This window comes from Myotis lucifugus, unplaced genomic scaffold (assembly GCF_000147115.1).
Source record: "Myotis lucifugus unplaced genomic scaffold, Myoluc2.0 scaffold_85, whole genome shotgun sequence".
Taxonomy (NCBI): domain Eukaryota; kingdom Metazoa; phylum Chordata; class Mammalia; order Chiroptera; family Vespertilionidae; genus Myotis; species Myotis lucifugus.
Window position 1 is genome coordinate 2,014,710 of NW_005871133.1, and position 17,446 is coordinate 2,032,155.

At 49.4% G+C, this 17,446-nt stretch overlaps 1 protein-coding gene across 6 annotated transcripts in view; it reads right to left on the reverse strand.

The window, feature by feature from the left end:
- TMEM229B (transmembrane protein 229B) overlaps window positions 1–17,446 on the reverse strand; it is a 40,485-nt gene that overhangs the window by 22,665 nt on the left and 374 nt on the right. Inside the window, exon 1 of one of the 6 annotated variants that reach the window (XM_023755836.1) lies at window positions 17,312–17,429. The exons of 2 other annotated variants lie outside the window; for them this stretch is intronic. The gene's annotated coding sequence lies outside the window, so the exon portion shown is untranslated. Of the gene's footprint in view, window positions 1–4,726; window positions 4,830–10,953; window positions 10,974–15,858; window positions 15,878–17,311; window positions 17,430–17,446 lie in introns of those variants that run through there. 3 more of the 6 variants (XM_023755839.1, XM_023755838.1, XM_023755837.1) reach the window with 3 other exon arrangements.

Genomic DNA, 17,446 nt, shown 5'->3' on the forward strand with positions numbered 1-17,446 from the left:
AGCAGCTCCGGGGGCTCCAACTCTGGAGCCTGCAGATCAGAGGCCCAGGAGGAGTCCTGAGTGGATGGACTCTCATTAGCCACGTAAATGGGCTTTTGTCCACAAGCCCACACTAATGAGGCCCATACCAGTGGTGGGCCGCTGACCACCTCTCCACCCAGGCTTGTGCCCTGGACACTGGGCTAGGGACAAAAATCAAACCTTGAAAGAAGCACCAAATTTAAGAACAGAAGTTCTAGCTAGAAAACAAAATGAACAAAGTCAACAGAATAAATTATTTTTAAAGGCACGATTAATAGCCTCTGAGGGGCAAGAAGGGCTACTGAATCCATGAAACAAAACAAAGCTATTTGCAGGAAAAGCAGTAAAGATATTAGAAATGAAGGGACTACGCAGCGGTTAACTGGTTATCGCTGGATCAAAAATAGAGGGACTTCATTAAAATTTTTCTTTACATATTTCTATCTTTCTAAACTCCCTATACTGAACATATATTACTTTTAGAATTGGAAAAAAGTGTTTTTAAAAGCCCGAGGTAGGTGCTCAGTAAGATTTGGATGCAAAGTAGTTGTTCTGCAAAGCAAAAGAGGGTGGATTCTACCCCCTCCAACAGCCCTATCCAGGCTGGTCCCTAACTCACACCATCCGTGCTCCATCTCTGGGTCTCTGTGCACACGGTTCCCCTCCTGGAATGCCCTTGTCTCTCCTCCCTGTTGGCCGTACTTGCCTGTTCTTCAATGCCACTCAGATTAGCCTCATTAAGGAAAGGTCTCTGCATCCTGCCAAACCCACCTAACCCCTCCTGCCCCAAACTCCAAAAGGCACCTAATTCTCCAGGGACCTCTGGCGGAGCTGTCCTGTGGGGTCACAGTACTGAGGACTTTCACACCCTTTACCTTCCAGGGAGTCCAAGCCTTGTCTCCTCAACTCTGTGGTTGGCTCCTTAAAGACACCAAGAGGGCACTAGCCCTCTCTTTATGCCCCACTGGGCTCCAATAAACCTGAGGCGCTTTCGCAAGAATATCCTCATATGTCAGTTGAGTGAATGACGAACGAGCTTCTGTTCCTGGTGGGAGTAGGAAGAGGAAAACTACTGTCGAAATGCCAGTATTCAACAGGGCTGTGCCCACCATCGCACACGGGCGAGGCCCTCGTAAACGATCCACCTGGTCCCAGACAGCTTTGCACTCCCACACCCGTGTGGGATCCAGAAATACCTGCAAACCCAGGGCGGGAGGTTGGAAAATCTAGGGGTGAAATGCTGATGAAGAGCAGCATATTTGCATGGTCTTACGGTACCTCCCATAGAATATTAGTAACAAGGGAAACCAGTAAATGCAGTGAAGAAACTGGACAACCCCTTGACCGAGTGATCCAACTTCACACATAAAGGGCAGATGGACATCCAGTGTCTCTGGGTATAACATTCTGAAAAGGACGCACATCACCCTGTGTATCCCAGCCGGGAATGCATAACCCAAGGTCTACAGATGAGGCAACATCAGACAACTCCAAAGAGAAGGACATTCTTTAAAAAAAGGGGGGGGAGGGGGAGGCTACATTCTTCAAAAATGTCAATGTCATGAAAGACAAAGGAAGGCTGAGGACCTTTATAGATGAAAGGAGACAAGAGACATGACAACAGGATGTACTTTGGGCGCCCAGACTGGATCCTGTGCTGGGAGGAAGCACGCTGTAAAGGACGCGACTGGGTCAGTTGACAAAACCGAAATCCAAGCAGCAGATTGAAGTATCATACAATGTTCAATTCACTGCAGGTTAGATCAAACAACATCCTCTTCTTAGGAAAGCCACACTAAGATATTTAGAGTTAAAGGGCTATGATGTAGGCAGCTTACTCTTAAATGGTTCAAAAGAGAGAATGAGAGAGAGAGAGAGAGAGCAAGGAAACACAAATGATAAAGCAAACGAGGCAAAATATTAAAAAGAGTGAATCTGGATAAAGAATATATGGGTGTTTTGTACTATTCTGGCAACTTTTCTGTAAGTCTGAAATTAATTTCCAAATAAAAAGTTTGGGGGAATAACAGCAAACGAGCCCCTTCCATTAGACAGGGGTGGGGTGAGGGTGGAGCAGACATGAGGGTGAACCCAGGGAGGACACTGGTCATCACATGTCTGCACTGGACACAGAAGACCCAGCGCTGCCAAAGTGTCCCTCACGGACACATTTCCTCTTCCAACTTGGCCTCCTCCTCGTACTTCTTCATCAGTTCACTCCTTCCTCTCCCAAGACCAGCAATCTTCCAGGAGGCCTCCCTATGAATACCAGGATTGATTTGACCTTTTGGGTCTATTCTTAGTTATAGTTAATATTTTCTGGAAATGTTTCAACACCTCTTTTGTCTACAAGCCCATCCTAATGAGGCAGGTTCTATTTATTAAGCCTTCTAGGTTTTATAAGGTGTCTCTCTCTCTCTCTCTCTCTCTCTCTCTCTCTCTCTCTCTCTCTCACACGCACACACACACACACACACACACCATTCTGTGGCTAATACTACTCACACTGCCTGACTCTAGGCATTTAGGCCACATTCCTCCCTTCTGAGATCTCACGAAGGCTTTCTAGTTGGATGCCCCGTTTCCCACACCACCATCGCCATCACCAGTGTAACCCCAAAGCAATCCCCCCGCCAAATCCACACACAGGCATGCCTCCCTCCCCCAGTTCACTGTCTGTCACAGCTGGGCGTGGTCACTTTTAACTCACAGACAGCCAGAGTCTCTTTAAGCAGCCTCACAGCGGGCTAAAGGGAATCACTTACTTATGAATTCAGAAATGCTTATCTGCATCTTTCATGTGCAGACGACGCAATGTTAGGTAGACTAGAGTACGGAAGCTGAAGCACCACAGTGGGGCTGGCTGATTTTAACAGCGGAAACACAAAATCTTGGAAATTAGACTGTACTATCAAACCCCAGAAAGCTAATAATAATAACAATTTACATTCTGACAGTGCCTTTTACTTGAGTCCTTTCACGTTCATCTCCTTATTCATGCATGTTCATTCACATGTTCATTACATAATTAGAGTCTATGTCATGTTACCAGGTACATGCAAAGACCCCAGCCCTGGCCCCAGGAGGCTGGCATTCTAAGTGGCCCTGGATGGCCCAACGGACACATGCTTAGGGTGCCACCCATGATGGGGCACCCAAGAAAACCATTTCAAAGAAGAGAAGATGAGAGAGCATCAAAAAGAGGCTCTGTGGCTTCACCGCGCAAGTACATTCTGTGGTTTCTAAAACCATGATTTTCTGTTATAACTTAGAACTCTATTGATATAGTTTTAATTACTTATGGGGCCCTGACCTGGTCAGCGCTGAGGGCCTCTAAGGTGTTCATCCAGCCCGCAGAGCAGAGGCTGCCATCCCAAATGCCAGCACGGGTCAAGCAGGCAAGTCAAACGAGTGAAGACCGAGAGCTACTAAGAAAGCAGGACTGACGGGACTGGGTGAGGGATGCACCGGAGGGGGCGAGAGGGAGGCGTGGTGGATGACACCTGACTTCTGACTTGGGCAATGGCGGGGTCATCCCCGGAGAGCAGGAGACAGGAAGAGGGCGTGTTGGAGGTGACTCACGGTGAGCCGCTGCATTTCAGATGCTCTCAGTCTGAGGTGTCCATGGGCCTCTAGGCTGGGCAGGTCTGGGACCCCCGCAGCATGGAGCCGCACAGAGGAGTGTGCTGGGGAGAAGGGGGGAGAGGCACCAGCCAGGGCTGGCAGAGGACGCAGTGCTGTGAAGGGGCCTGAGGAAGGGCAGGATGACACCCTGGAAAGGACCCTGTCAGGGAAGAGGGGGCAGGAGAGTTTGGCGTGGTGGTCAATGCAGAAGCAAGGCAGACAGGGCGTGAAGAGATTTAGCAGCTGACCATTGGGGACGATTTAGGGGAGAGCAGGGACTGCAAAGGAAGGTGACTGAGACTCTTGAGAAATTTGCTTATGAAGGAAAGGAGACAGAAAGCTGCTGGAGGAGAGATGCCAGGGCTGTCCTTGCCCTCCCTCCCTCCCTGCCTTCCTTCTCTCCCAGGCAAGAGACCTCAGGATGTTCAAATGCTAAGAAAAACCACAGCAAGGGAGCACTTGTGGGTGGGACATGGACTGTGGGGTGCACATGGATGCTCTGGCCGTCCTGAGGCACTGGAGGAGAGCACAGTGAGCCACAACCCTGAAGGCCAGCAGGACACGTGTGTCACTAACTCCCCCTTACAGATAGGGGACCCTACCATGCAGTGTTAAGGTCACATAAATATCGGGGCACTAGAGCCAGACCTAGGACACAGGTCTCCCAGTTCCTGGTCCTGGTCCTTCTTCCAGATCAGCAGTTCTCAGCGGGGGGACCCTCTCTCAGCCCCCCGGTAGGGAGGGAGTGCTCAGGTACTGCCGGACGTCCTCCAGTTCACACGAGCCCACAAAAGGACCCTCTCGTGTGACTTTAGGATGGTCCACTGGACAGTCAGAGGTGAAAAGCCCTTTGTAATTATCTGCATCTAGAGCCAAACACCCTTTCTAAAAGAAGCACAGAGGACTTTTTGCTGGGTTTTCACATATACTGAATTGCCCGGGAATGCCACTAGAGTACAAATCGAGGGGGTACCGTACTTTATGTTCTTCGGAACTTTACCAAGAGTGGCTCCCGAGTTTGGAAAATCACACTGACGTCAGCAGCACCTCCCTTGGGATTTGAGTCACCCACACAACACACCTGTATCTTGTGGGTATTGAGGCTGCCACATTCCTAGTGATTCCACGCACAGGTTCAAGCACCTGACTCCTTCCTTCTGGCTTCCATGTAGTCACGCTCCAGCAAGTATATATTAAGACACAAGACATTGTATAACTAACTTGTCCTGTATTTCTCTCTTATATTACCATTGAGGCATTTTATTGATACTTTTAAATTTATATAAGTAGGTAGGTCATGGTATCTAGGAGTTCTATTCAGGGTAATTAGGAGGCATGGCAAACATTTGCTAAATAAAAAGGGGACACCATTCTACACCATGTACCCCTAGAAGCAAGAGGAACTGTGGTGTGAGGGAAATGCAGGGCTGAGCAGAATCGGAGTGGCTTCATGGGGTCAATCCCACAGAATAAACCCAGCGGTCTCGTACAGCTGCCTACACGAAGCTCCTGGAGGATGGGTCTACGGGCCATAGGGCAACTGCATGGGGCTTAAGAAAACTATTCAATTGGGCACCTTTGCGAAACTCCATTTCTATGATTAATTTAAATCATACCCTATCTCAGCATGTTCCAGCCTAAGGACACTGGGTAAAGACCACACGTCCATCTGTAGGGGCCAGGGCAATGGTAAATGGTTCAACGTCCAGAGGCGAAGATGTGCTTACCAGAAGTCAAAGCAATAGGAGCCAGGCCTGGGCTGGGGAAAGTCTCCTTAATGGACGAGAAGATGAGTACACAGTTTGTAAGAGGATGCTTAAGGAAGTGTATTTATGGAAAATGCTCTATCGTGAGGAATTGTGGACAGGCGTAGGGATAGAGACATGATCTCAGAGGACCTCCAATAGGCTAAAAAGGCAGGCCAGATATACTCAGGGCTCAGATTCTGAGACGGGCTGGTTATTTAATGGTGGGGATAAGGAGGCATAAATTCCCATGGGCATGCCCATCACTGCCAAAGAGGGACGAAGGGGAAATAAATGTGCCCTTCAATAGCTAACTGACTCGTGTCTTCTCCATACCAAGAGCCTAGGGGCCTGGGGAGAGAGGAAGGGGCAGCCTGCTGGCTTGGTGCACATGGGCGGGCTAGAGCGGGCTCTTCCACTAACACTCGCCACTCCTCTCCTCTCCTCTCGCTTTCCTCGTCAGAAAGTAAAGAAAACACTTTAGATTCCACCATTATACATTTTTCCATTGTCTTCATATTTTTCCAGGAACAATTGTATATTTAAAAAAATTTTTTAAACATCAGGTCAAAGCAGCTGTAGGAATTAACAAACAGGCAGACTCTCAAATGAGTAGCTGCATCGCTTCCCAGAAGAGAGTAGAGGAACCAGGCTCACTGGGGCTCCGAAGGCACACCCACAAGGAGGAAGTGCCTCCAGGAATCCGTTTACAAGTCCTTCTGGGGAGCTGACGAGGCCAAGGGGCCAAGAGGGCCCACACCCATGAAATAGGGACACCAGCAGGTGCCTCCCTCTCCGAGGGCACACCAGTTCATCTCAGAGATGAGGCAATGGGAAGAGGAACAGCCTTCCAGGATGAAGAGTCATGCAGGGCCAGGACTGACTAGGGTGAAGCAAGAGAGCCATTTGCTTCAGGCACAAAATTTAAATTTACCAAGAAAAGCTTAGTAATCAAGATATATGATAGTGTAATGCAATATTTTACAAAATCAAATTGGTCAGCTAAGGTGCAGGCTGTAGGTGTACTGGAATCAGGGCCAGGATTAGGGCCAGGCCGATGAGGCAGGTCAGGCGAGGTCCTGTGATGTTGAAAGCGCAGCACATCACGAAGCCCTGTCCCACCCCTGGTGCCGATCACACCTCTGTGACAGACAAGGCACAGCACCCTATCCGAAACCCTTGCAAGTCAGGATTTTGTTGTTGTTGCTGATCCTCACCAGAGGGTATATTTCCACTGAGTTTTAGAGAGAGTGGAAGGGAGGGGGAGAAACAGAGAGAGAGAAGCATGGATGTGAGAGAGACACTTCGACTGGTTCACTGGTTGCCTTTCACATGAGTCCCGAGTCCCGACCAGGGCCAGGGATCAGGGATCGAGCCTGCAACCAAGGTTCTTGCCCTTGACCCAAATCAAACCCGAGACTCTTCAGTCAATGGGCCAACGTTTTATCCACTTAGCCAAACCAGCTAGGGCTATAATTTGGGATTTTTTTTTTAAAGGTAATGTAGAGTACATCTCATAGATTCCATAGTCCCATTGCAGGGTGTGGGCAGGAAACCCCTTCGACTCCCCATCAAACAAGTGAATATTCACACTCCACAGAATAGACAACCAGGGGCCTCACATTAGTCCAGGTCAGGTTTTGCCGTCACATGAGTTGAAGAAAAGCTTTCCGTTTCAGACCATCGTGGATTTTTAAAATATAGATAAAGGAGTATGAGTCTTCATAGCATCACATCAGTTTTCTTATAGAAAAAAGGCAGCAGATTGGACCCAAATCATTTGTTATAAACTTATGCAGACAAGACAACTGCAAAGTCCTCCCCAGTGATCCTCCAGAAGAAGGCAATTTCTAAAAGTTGGTCAAGCCCAGAGCAGAACTACAGCCGCATTTCCCACCAGCCAACCAACGGGTATTATTAAACACCGTCTGTGTGTCAAACCTTGTGCAGAGTCCTGGGCGGTACTAAGACGCACAAGACACAGTTCCAGCCCTCAAGAGCCTAAAGGTAGTAGGGACAAGAAGGGAAACACAAACCGTAGAATTCTGACAACTGAAAGGAACTAATCCACATACTTTAGAAATGATGAAGCCAGGCAGTTAACGGCCGAAGGAGAACAGAATCTGGGTTAGCTAACCACTATATATATATATTTTTTTCTATTGATTGATTTGAGAGAAAGGTAGAGAGAGAGAAACACCAACTTGTTGTTCCACTTATTTATGCATTTATTGGTTGCTTCTTGTATGTGCCCTGACCGAAGAGCGAACCTGCAACCTTGGCATATCGGGACAAGGCTCTAACCAAGTGAGCTACCGGGCCAGGGCCTTCACTGCTCCTTCCATGTGCTTCTTGCATAATCATTGCCAAGGTAGGGATGAAATTACGAGAGGAGTAGAAGATCCCAGCTCAAGTAGTTTGGGTCAAATGTACCTTTGAAGCAAAAATGGCCTCTGACTTTAAAAAGAACTTGTGTTTGGGGAGCCAGCAAAGCAGATGAGGGCCGTCCGGGCAGGAAAATGATGAGATACAGGGTGGGCATGTGTGTGGCCGCTCAGCCAGGCATGTGGATTAGTCTCTGGTAAAGGGCACAGAAGGCGTTGGGAAAGCAGGGAACACCGATGCAGGGAGAGCTTAAATGCCAGGATGGAGAACTGATGATTATGTCTTAAGCAGCATTTCCCAGTCATTTGCCTCCCCCTCCATGAGTGGTCATGGCTGCCCACCGCCCTTGTGGGAAGAGCTGGAGTGTAGTGGCTTCAAACCGTACACTCTGGGGTCAGAGTCTTTCCATCTGAACCCAGGCTCTGTGGCCAACTGTGACTTTGGACAAGCTGCTTAACCTCTCTTTGCCTCAGTTTACTGGTTTGTAAAATCAAGACCATGCAGGTGCCTCTCTCATGAGGGCTGAATGAAAGAGCATGTTGATTGTACTGAAAATAGTACCTAGTTTTCTAAGTACTCAATAAAGGTTAGATGTCGTTAGACTTTTTATTTAAGTTAAAATTTTAGTTAGGTATATACTGTAGGCTTATCCTAAGCAATAATATCCAAGAAACCATGGGCTTCTCATGACAGTTATGGCTTTGATGATACACATATAATAAGAGGTTAAATCAAAAGTGTTCACTAAGGGACCAAGTACAAGGTCTGAAGCTCCCAAGCTGGCAAGAGAGGCTTCCACGGGACCAAGAAACTTGATGCCTGACCCTGCAACGGGGAGGATGGGGTGGACTGGCATCTGACCACCACCTCAAACACCCAAGGTATGAGACACAGCCTCGCCACCACTATTGGAGGAGCCGAGGGAGATGGCTGAGCTGGGGGGTCAGCCGGCATGCCCAGGTTCACTGTGCCAACAAATGTGTGATTGTTTCCTTGGACTTACATGGGCCACCTGCAAGAGAGGCCCCCTGTCCAAAAGGGCCCCTCAGACAGACTGAAGGACCTTAGCCAAAATAGGCCGAAGGTGAATCTCTAAATTTTAGAGGCTAAGGAAAGAAGAATGATTTAGAATAAAGGATAATTTGCTCTTTTCAAGACAAATGGAAGTGAATGATCCCAGCAACTCGTGGTGGGGAGAGATGTCTGAGAAACTATGAACTTGGCCAGAAGAGAAAGAATAGGGGGAAGCATGGAACAGACTGACATACCTCGAGGTGGGGTTGGGGGGACAAGAAGAGATTAAACCAACAAACTTATATACTTACTAGAGGCCCAGTGCACGGATTCGTGCACTGGTGGGGTCCCTCGGCCTGGCCTGCGGGAATGGGCCAAAACCAGCTCTCCGACATCCCCCAAGGGGTCCCAGATTGTGAGAGGGCGGTTCTCGGGTGACGCACCCTGGAATCGGGCTCCCTCTTCTCTGGTTCCGGGTGCATCACCTGAGAACCTCAGCTGCCAAGTCACCGCAGCTCAGCAGCTCCTGCATTGAGCGTCCTCCCCCTGGTGGTCAGTGCACATCATAGCTACCGGTCAGACGGTCGGCTGGTTGCTTGGGTTTTTATATATATGATACGCATTGCCCATGGACACAGGCAATAGGGTAGTGAAGACCTGGGTGGGGGGCGGGGTGTGTAGAAGCTGGGAGGAGGGGAAAAAGATGGGGAGGGGATATCTGCAATACTATCAACAATAAAAAATGTATTTTAAAAAAACACACCTCTGTTGTATTTTTTATATGGGCAACAAATAAACACACAAACAAACAAAAAATAAACAAATACCTCCAGGCCCAGGAGGCGAGAAGCTGGCAGACAGCAGTGCTAAGCCAAGTGAACCCTTTTCTGTCCCTCCCAGCCCACTGGCAAAGGACTGGACACATGAAATACTGAACTGTGACTTAAAGTGACCACAGGACCTTCTACTGCCTGAGAATGTCCATAAAGGTATGGGGACTGATTGAGTTTTCATCCAGGACAGGGAAAGGACTAATCCTGCTGAAAAAACATAAAGGGACAGTAGAAGACAAAATTAAGTCACTTTATGAACACATCCCAATGAGTCATGTTTCTTTACACTAATTAGAAACATAGTTATTAAAATGGAATGTTTGTCCCTGTACCAACTAAAATCATCTCTCACATTCCCACTGGTATAGTAACCACCATTAGAAATAACTGGTGTAGGGCAATAAGGAACTAAGGAAAAAAGCAAGGCAGGCAGGGGCAGAAAAGATTAGTTTGGTGGGTTCAGTGGGAACGCATTTGCTCCTCAACTCTGAATATGATGAAATAAAAATAGAAGTGTATCCATGGATAGCAGAACCCAAGAGTCCTTGGACAAATGGCTTTGTTCACAGGGAAATCCAGGGGCCCAATGGCATGTACGGAGAGGCTGTGACTCCCTGGGTTCCTAAAATGAGTTTACGATACGATCTTGCTCTTTTAGGCCAGAGCAAAGGCAGCAGAGAAGAGGCACGCTCTCAGGACACTGAGTCACCTGGGAAGCATCAGCCAATGTCCCCGAATCCTGGAGCCCTGGAGGGATCTGGAGCCAAACCAGTCCCTGGAGTCTGCCAAGTCCAAGTGCAGAATGTAAAACACACCATTGCACAGCTTCCCTGCTGCCTTCGCTGGGGCAGTCAGAACGTGCGGGAGGACAGGGGGGTGAAGTTTAAGTTTAACACAAGATAGAAGGGGTGCTTGCTCCCCCTGGTTTAGGAGATGGAGAGAACACACCTCACCGCTGCCCTGTTTAAACAGTCAGGGGAGGAATTTCCTGACCCAGACCCCTTTTGCAAGAAGGTACTTACTCCAGCTCTAACTTTGCCCCTTAACTTCCAATTTGGCTTCTTTCTTCTGGGGTTTCTCCTTCAACCCACCCTCTGTTTCCCTAGCTCTGTCTTCTGAGTTATTCCCTGAGTTGGGACCAAATTAATCAGATTCTACTGCATCATCCAGCATTATTGTGCCAACATTCTTCTTTTACTAATAAAGAAACTAAAGGACTCATGTCACATGCCCAGAGTCACTGAGCTGAGACCGGAGCCCAAGTCCCCAAACCCCTAGCACAATACTCCATAATACACCATCATGCTAACTCTCCAAGGGGGCCAGCTCACCTCCGCCAGGCCACCACCTCAACCTTCACTCTTCTTCCACAAACACCTCAAAACGGTAGAAGAGCCTCAGAGTTAACTTGCCTGAAACAAACAGGATGAAAGAGATGAGAATCACCTCAACGAGCTAGCTGGTCACCCTTGAATAGACTAACCAGGGACCACAAATCCTTTCTCAGAAGAACAGGATAGTCTGCTGTACTCTGCAGAGTGTACCTGGGACCCAGAGTCATGATAGGTCTCCATAGCTGAACTGTAATAATGGGCAGGGGAAGGCCCAGAAATCAGGTTGGAGAATGAGGACTGGAGTCAAGAATTTTAAAAGATAAGCTGCGATGACTAGTGACTGAAGAGTGACAGAAAGAAAAATGCAGCCCAGAGAGCCTGTTAAGCAAGAGAAAAAAAATTGGCATCAAAATGAAACGGGGTTTATGAGATACATTCTATTCTCCTTACAGTAACTCCCAGGCCATCTGGTCTACTTCCTCTTGCAAAGTACTGACCTCTCTCTTCTTCCCGGACATTCACTGGGGTGTTCAAATAAGAATCTGGAATTCCAACTCCTTTTAACTAGCTGTGTTTAATCCACATAAGCCCTCCTTCTTATTGTTTAACTAACACTACCTCCACTTTTGCCTTCTTCCCAACATGCAATTCATAGAACACAATGGAATCAGGCAGATCCCAGTTCAAATCCCAGTTTAGACACTTGCTGCTGTGTGACATGTGCAATCATTTTAACTTTCAGAGAGCCTCAGTTTTTCTAGCTGTAAAATGGGGACAAATAAGTAGCTATCTCATTGCTATGAAAGAAGAAACATATATCAAGTGCTCAGCCCAGTGCCTGGGGTATAGTAAGTATCTGATAAGTATCTGTTATTGCTAAGAGCACTGAAACCTGCTGAAGCTCCGTCTGTGGAATTAGGTCTTAGAAGGCTGAAATGGGTTGTCCAAGGTTACACAAGTGAGACAGGAAGGAATCCCAGATGTCCTCATTCCAGAAGCCTTTGCCACCTATCAGCTCCTACACAAACAACATCATTGCCCAATGACCTAGAAATCTGGGTATCTGATCACATCCTAGTACCACAGCTGATTAATAGGCCCTCACCATGTTCTAGAAACCATGCAGGCTATATGAAAGCGTTAAGGCTTGTACAAATCAAGGTAGGAAAGTCATCTCCTGTTATGGCTGGCAAAAACACACTTAAAATACAAAAAAATGGCCCGGCCAGTGTGGCTTAGTGGTTGAACACTGACCTATGAACCAGGAGATCACGGTTCAACTCCCGGTCCCAGCATATGCCTGGGTTGCAGTCTCAATCCCCAGTAGGGGGCGTGTAGGAGGCAGCCAATCAATGATTCTCTCTTGTCATTGATGTTTCTCTCTCTCTCCCTTCCTTTCTGAAATCAATAAAAAAATATATATTTTTTAAAAAGAGAGAAGTGTGTATATTTATTTATTTATTTATTTAATCTGGAGCTGTTGCCCTGGCCGGTGTGGGTCAGTTGGTTAAGTGATGTCCCACTGAAAGGTTTATGGCTCGATTCCTGGTCAGGGCACGTGCCCAGGTTGTGAGTTCGATCCCTGGTTGGGATTCATATGGGAGGCCACTTCGATGTTTCTCTCCCACATCAATGTTGCTCTCTCTCTCTCTCTAATCAATAAAACATTTTTTTTTTAATCTATAGCTGCTGCTTGCTTGTGTAACAATACTGGTACTTCTTGTCCATATTTAAGGAGGTAGATGAAAGTAAGACCAATGCCCTGGCTGCCTTATTCCTAGCTTTGGAAAGGCACTTTTGATTGGGAATAAGAGGGAGGGAGATCCGAGGGACCAAAAACTAAAATGGGGTTTGGCTAAGGACAGCAGTAAAAAAGAAGATGGGGATAGCAGTGGGCTAAATACAGGCCCCTGCCATTGCTCCAAAGAATGACAGTCATTGTCTACAAGGTGGGCTTCTTGCTGCAGCAGGGCCTGTCCCTCCATGGACGGTACAAGCCACGAAACCATGAAGCGCAGGAAGCACATTTATCTTGAAGCATGAATCACCCTCAGAAGCCCAGAAAAGAATCCTCTCTTTGTGGCCCTTCCATCTCCTTTTTGGCTGCCATCCCTCTCTCCTCGCGCTGGTGTCAAGGCCTTAGGAAAACGCAGGCTGAGTGACCTTTCTGATAGAAATGAAACATTCCAGAAACTCATGTGACGGGGTCTCTTAAAAACGGAAAGGAAACAATGAATGAATGAACCAGCACTTGTCATTCACATCCAACCACGGAAGCAGTCAGAAATGGCTAGTGCGCCCTGACTGCAGGGCTTCTGGAGTGGAAAGGAATGGCAGAAAGTACACTTTCTATGACGCACCCCCCCCCAATCTATTACATCCCTACATTAAGTTAGTATTTGACCACGAACTCTATTTTTTTTTAATCCACCATGCTTCTAGAGCAGTGGTTCTCAACCTTCCTAATGCCGCGACCCTTTAATACAGTTCCTCATGTTGTGGTGACCCCCAATTTCATTGTTACAAATTGAACATAATTAAAGCATAGTGATTAATCACACAAAAAATATGTAATTATATGTGTGTTTTCCGATGGTCTTAGGCGACCCCTGTGAAAGGGTCGTTCGACCGCCAAAGGGGGCACGACCCACAGGTTGAGAACCGCTGTTCTAGAGGATGGAGCAGCAGGAAAGCGCAATCTGAGGACATGTCCATGCAGACCGTGTGCTCGAACGTCAAGGATGCTGTCCCTTCTACAATACCAGGCACACTGGGAGCCAAGAGCCTTGCAAAGCTATCAAAGTCCCTGTTGGGGAGCCAGCAGAGTAAAGGGTAATGGGGAGCTCCATGTCCAGAAACAGCACTTGGCAACGACTTTGGTTACTCCTCAAATTGTCACACTGGACTGTGCCCGACCCCAAGGTAGAAGCACCAACATCAGCGGAGGGTGGGAAGTTACCTTTCAGAGCCATCCCTCACAGGAGCAGAGGGCCACGCCCACTCTGTGACCGCGACCCCACTGAATTATACAGAGGGGAGCTGATGTTAAAATGAACCTCGAGGACAGCCTCAGGGGGAAAGAGAGCGGGAGGCCAACCTGCAGGATGGAGGAGAGCAGAGGGGAGGGAGCAGGCCTCCTTCTGCCTGGGAAGGTGACAGATCACTTATTCTGCCTCAGCTCTATCCATGGATGTGAGTTGCAGGGGTGAAAACCACACCGTTTCCTTCTATCACAGCAGCACGGAGCTCCCCACAGGCCAACATCTATCCGAAACCAAGCACCTGGGTGCCTAAATTCTATCAGCCCGTAGAATGAACGAAAAAGTATAACCCCTGGGTCTCTCCCAGTGCTTGAGTCCAAACATTCTGAAATCCCAGGAAAGGAAAACTTCCCCAACACAGACATTCAGTCAAACCACAGCCAGTGAGCTAACTCTCAGCGTGACTCAGTTTCCCTCCAAGGAAATCGTAAACAAACGTGCCAGCTCCTAGCCCTTCCCCAGAAATCAGCTTACACTTGCCTTTTCAAACACAGAGCCTCTGATTCCTGAGAGGTGGCGGTGGAGAAAGCAGGAGACCTGACCAGAAGGGCGGACTTGCTTCCTGCTCGGAATCCCTTCCAACATTCCCTCCTCGGCCAGGTGTCGCCACAAAAAGCGCGGAGAGTTTGCCAAGTAAGAAATTACCCACCCCTTAAAAGGAATGTTCCTGCAATGAAAAAATAAAACCCCAACAGCCTTGTCTGTAAACTGGAGGGGGGGGGAGGGGAGGAGGGAGGAGAACAGTAAAGAGATACAAATTTGAAAACAGCCTGGCTGTTGTTGGAGGGTTAGATTTCCCTTCCCTCAAGGACAGCCAGATCTTCTATGGTTGCTGATAACACCAAGCAGCTTCACTTTACTGCCCTCACCCAGGTCTCAGCTTCTAACATCTGTGTCCCCAACGTCCTCAGAGACCCTGCTCAGAGCTTGGAGGGTGACTGTCCCTGCTGTCCAGACTGGACACCGTCTGGGAAGGAGCTCTAAGACATCTGAGAGCAGAGGCAGACACAAAAACACTTGCTGCCCATGCGCCACTCCAGCGCCTTTCTGATGAAAAACTATACTTTTGAAAACCAACACTGAGCCTTCCCTATCACAAAAGCTGTAATTTAGCCCTTTCCCCCAAAAATGACACCTTTCCCTTTAGAGACAAGATGTAATTCCGATACAAGTGAAATAAAGACAGTGTAAGGCTCCCTAACTCATTTGACATCTTTCATTCAATGACCTGAGGCTCTTAAATCACTTTATAAATGTAAAAATTCACACCTCATCGCTTTAAAGGAGGGAGTCAGAGGAAGTATCATTTTCCCATGTTACAGTCTGTACATTTGAGGAACAATCCACGGAAAATCCCCTTCTCTTATCTTTGGGGGTGGAGGGGTCAGGACTCCATATCATTATCCTCGCGTTACAGTCAGTACATTTGAGGAACAACCCTCAGCTCTAAATAAGTAGCTTGGGACAAAGCCAATGTGGGGAGGGGGGGCTGAGCAATATCCACCCTGCCCATTTAGAGGGGAAAGGGCCCTAGAGGTGGGACTGGTGGTGCTCTCTGGCCTAGAACCTGCATCTGACTTTAGCCACAGTTCCAGGACCACAGAGCTATAGCTCAGGGGACTTCTTTCTCTCCTGCTGCTCCTTAGTGGTCCTGAAACTCCTGGACCTTTAAGTGACCAGTTATTTCGCTCCAAGGATCAGATGAAATACATTGGTCCAGCCCCCGCTGTCTCCCACTTACCCATCTCTGTCCCCAAATACAAAACCTTGTAGAGGGGGGCCAAGCCTCATCTCCGCCCACCCCTCCATGCTTCTCTAGACCATGATGTCCCCACCTCCCCCCGGCCCACGGCCCACTCACTTGTATCATTAGCTCATTCACAGGAGCAGGCAGGAGAGATGCCCAGCAGACCAGCTACCCCTCCTACCCCTGCCCCAATACCTTCTGTCTCCACAGGCGAGCAGATGTAGCTCCACCTTGCAACCAGGGGGAAAGCCCAACTCTCAGAGGGCTATCCTTTCTGAGGGAAAGAAAGGCAATGGGCAGTCCTGCCACAGCATAGAAGCCCATGGTCACCTGCAAGCGGCTTGTACCTCATTCCTGAAGACACAGATCAGGGACCTGGGACCTGGGACCTGGGACCTGGGACCTGGAACCTGGCCCATTGTTTTTCTAGAGAGAAAGACACTGTACCACCCCCAGGGCAGGCCATTCAGCCCTCCCCTTGATCCTTCTTCCTGGTTACACAAAGGCAGAAAGAACCCAGGCCTCCTGATGACCCAAGTCTGAAGGCCAGAGTAACAGCTCATTTGTTACTGAGTGCTGTGAACACAATAGAACTGATGAGCAGAGCCCCCAAGGTTACACTGGCCCGGATCTCCCAGGGTCCCGCTCTTTGCCCTCTGCGGGGGCATGAAGCAGCATCGGAACCACCTGCCACCCTAGGCTCTGTACCTGAGGCAACTAGACTTCCCCCCAAGGAAACTGGAGACAGAGGGAGACATAGTCCTGAAAAGGGAAGGGGCCAGTTCTGCCTGGGCATACACAGAAAGAGGGGAAGACGGACACCTGGGAAAGAGGCCAGCGTCTCTCTGCCCTTGCCATGAGCAGGGAGGGATGAGCGGTCTTCATCTCAGCCCTGCACCTCCCACCGATGACTGGAGATCAGAGAGGGCAGAGAGAGAGCTGGCAGCCAGGGGGCTGGGCCGGGCCCCAGGGGGTGCAGTCCACCATCACCGAGCTTTTCCAAGCCCCCCGGAGAGAAGGCAACAGGGTCATTTTGGACGGTTCCCTTCCCTTCTGCAAAGTCCTCAGCCTCAAACTAAGGAGGGTCTGTGGTTTCCACTCCCAAGCACTGGCTCCCTAACTTCCACCAGACTGGCGCCCCCCTTTGCCCTCCCGAGGTGGCCTCGTGGGGTGCTCTCCGCCCGAAGGAAGGGGGTGTCAACCTTCTGCAGCCAGAGCTCCCCGTCCGGCCCCTTCCCCTAGCATCTCCTCCATGCCCCTTTGTTTTCCGGCGGGGAAAGTTGCCAGCGTGCACCCCTTCCCCAACACGCCCCCCTGTGCGCCCATCCCCCTCCGGGAATCCAAGCCCGGGCGCACCAGCTAATCTGCCGCTCGCTGTCCGGCCGGGGCAGCCGCTTCGAAACCGAAAGCAAAGAGGAAGCGGGACGGGGGCAGCGCCCCCAGCCCGGTCGCCCGTCTTCCCATCTCCGCCCGGCGCCCGCACCTCCTCATTCGGGCCGGTGGCCCCGGGGGGTCCCCCTCTCCGGGGGGGCGGAAAGTCCTCTCTGCGGGCATCGGGGGCACCTACCAGTGCGGGGCCGGGGCCGTGGGCCGCGGGCAGGGCAAGGCTGGGCCGGCCGCGTGCGGGCAGGTGCGGCCAGGAGCGCCGTTTCGCCGGCTGGCTCCCGCTCCTCCTCCCGCGCCCGGACTGGGGCGCTCTCCT